This window comes from Cebus imitator, unplaced genomic scaffold (assembly GCF_001604975.1).
Source record: "Cebus imitator isolate Cc_AM_T3 unplaced genomic scaffold, Cebus_imitator-1.0 Scaffold82, whole genome shotgun sequence".
NCBI classification, from domain to species: Eukaryota; Metazoa; Chordata; class Mammalia; order Primates; family Cebidae; genus Cebus; species Cebus imitator.
In genome coordinates, this window is record NW_016107397.1 from 7,876,621 (window position 1) to 7,879,318 (window position 2,698).

Below are 2,698 nucleotides of genomic sequence, written 5' to 3' on the forward strand. Positions count from 1 at the left end.
CGCGCCATTGCACTCCAGCCTGGGTAACAAGAGCGAAACTCCGTCTCAAAAAAAAAAAATAAAAAAATAAAAAAATAAATAAAATAAAGGACAGGGACTGTGTTGTTGAGAAGGCTCCCGGAAGAGATGAGACTTGAAGTTTGATTAAGTAGTCTAACAGGATGAAAACACTGTATGGGAAGGGCTTGGGGATGAGGGTGTGACCTGATCAAGAACTCTGTATTCAAAGTGGAAATGCAGACACAAGGCAAGATTTGGCAGGCGAGACAGGAGGTGGCCAGACCAAGCTGGGTGCTGTTACACAAGGAACTGATCATTATCTGATTATTGTCCATAAGAGCAATGATCTGCCATTGAAGACAGACGGGAAAATGGAATGATCCTATGAGTGCTTAAAGAAGTTAATTCTAACCATAGGGTCAGGAATGCATTGGAAATCATTCATGAAAGGATGATCTTTTCAATAAAATCCCCCTACCTCACACCATATCCAAAAATTAATTTGAGATAGATTATAGTCCTAGATGTGAGAGGTAAAAACAACAAAATTTCTAGAAGGAAACAAGAGAACGCCTTCGTGATTTTGGGATAACCAGTCATCTAGACAGGTACTTTAAGGCAGGCATGTTGGCTCGTCCCTGAAATCTCTACACTCTGGGAGGCTGAGGCAAGCAGATTACTTGAGGCCAGGAGTTTGAAACCAGACTAGGCAACGTAGGCAAACCCACTCTCAACAAAAATACAAAAATTAGCTGGGTGTGGTGGTCTGTGCCTGGGGTCCTAGCTCCTTCAGAGGCTAAGGCAGGAGGATGGCTTGAGCCTGGGAGTTTGAGCCTGCGGTGAGCTTCGATCGCACCACTGCACTACAGCCTGCCTGACAGAGTGAGATCTTGTCTCAAAACAAAACAAGTTCTTTAAAAAATACTAATCACAAAATGAAAGATTGGCCTTCATCAACGTTGAGAAAAATGGCCTGTTCATCAAGAGACCATTAGGAGAGGATGACAAGGCAAGCCTTAGGGATACATATGCTTGCAACATATATTTTTGATAAACGACTCACACCCAGAACTTCTACACGTCAATAAGAAAAATATAGACAACTAGGCAAAAATATATGAACACAAACACTTCACAAAACAGGATATCACCATGGTTAATGAGCACCTGAAAAAGTGATCATTAATACTCATTAAGAAAATGCAAATTAAGGCCAGTCGTGGTGGCTCACTCCTGTAATCCCAGCACTTTGGGAGGGTGAGGCAGGCAGATAACCTGAGGTAAGGAGTTTGAGATCAGCTTGGCCAACATGCTGAAACCCCCCTCTACTAAAAATACAAAAATTAGCCAGGTGTGCTGGCATGCACATGTAATCTCAGTTACTCTGGAGGCTGAGGCAGGAGAATTGCTTGAACTCAGGAGGTGGAGGTTGCAGTAGGCTGAGACTGTACCACTGCACTCCAGCCTGGGCAACAGAGTGAGACCCTGTCTCAAAAAAAAAAAAGATTGAGAGGATCGATTTCTATGTTTATTCAAAGAAACCGTAAACATCAGTTCCATGGGATAATTGGGCTTGTTCCACCTAAAGAACTAAACCCTAAACCCTAGCCTCCTTTACTGGTGGCCAAGTCATCTAGTTTTTTTTGTTTTGTTTTTGTTTTTTAGACAAAGTCTTGCTCTGTCACTCAGGCTGGAGTGCAGTGGCGTAATCTCGGGCCACTGCAGCCTCCGCCTCCCGGGTTCAAGTGATTCTCTGCCTCAGCCTCTTGAGTAGCCGGGACTACAGGTACACTCCACCATGCCTTGCTAACTTTTTTGTATTTTTAGTAGAGACAGGGTCTCACCATGTTGGCCAGGATGATCTCAATCTCCTAACCTTGTGATCCACCTGCTTCGGCCCTCACAATACTGGGATTATAGGCATGAGCCACCACACCCGGCCTCACTTGTCCAGTTTTTGTTTCACTGCTCTATCATCTGTGTGATATTGGGAATGGCTGGAAGGTGTTGGAGAGCAGGCTGGGTTTCTGCCAGGGACGTGGTCTGCGTGTGACTCAGGAATGCACCTGCATGTTTCGGCTCACCTGGAGACAACATCAGCTGACGTTCCTGATGGCGTGGAGAGCAGGAAGGATGCTCAGGGGCTTCTATCACCGCTTTGGGATTCCTCCAGGTGATTGGCCCGAAGCCAAGCTCAGACAGAAGAGACCTGCTTTCAACCTGACAGCAGAAGCATCATCTGCAGGTTTGTGGAGTCTCCTTATGTGCAACCTTTGGAGCTGAGCAATCCTCCCACAGACAAGTTCCTAAATAAACTTGTGGGATAAACAACTGGCGTGGAGGAGGGAACTAAGGACTGGAGTAAATAAGCCACTGCACCTGGTCACAGTTTCCTTAAAAAGAAGGGCTACAGACGGGCTCAGTGGCTTACGCCTGTAATCCCAGCACTTTGGGAGGTCAAGGCGGGTGGATCACCTCAGGTCAGGAGTTCAAGACCAGCCTGGGCAACACAATGAAACCGTGTCTACTAAAACTGTGAAAAATTAGCCGGGTGTGGTGGCGGGTGCCTGTCGTCCCAGCCACTCAGGAGACTGAGGCAGGAGGATTGCCTGAACCCGGAAGGCAGAGGTTTCAGTGAGCCAAAATCACACCACTGCACTCCAGCCTGGGCAACAGAGGAGACTCAATCTCAAAAAAA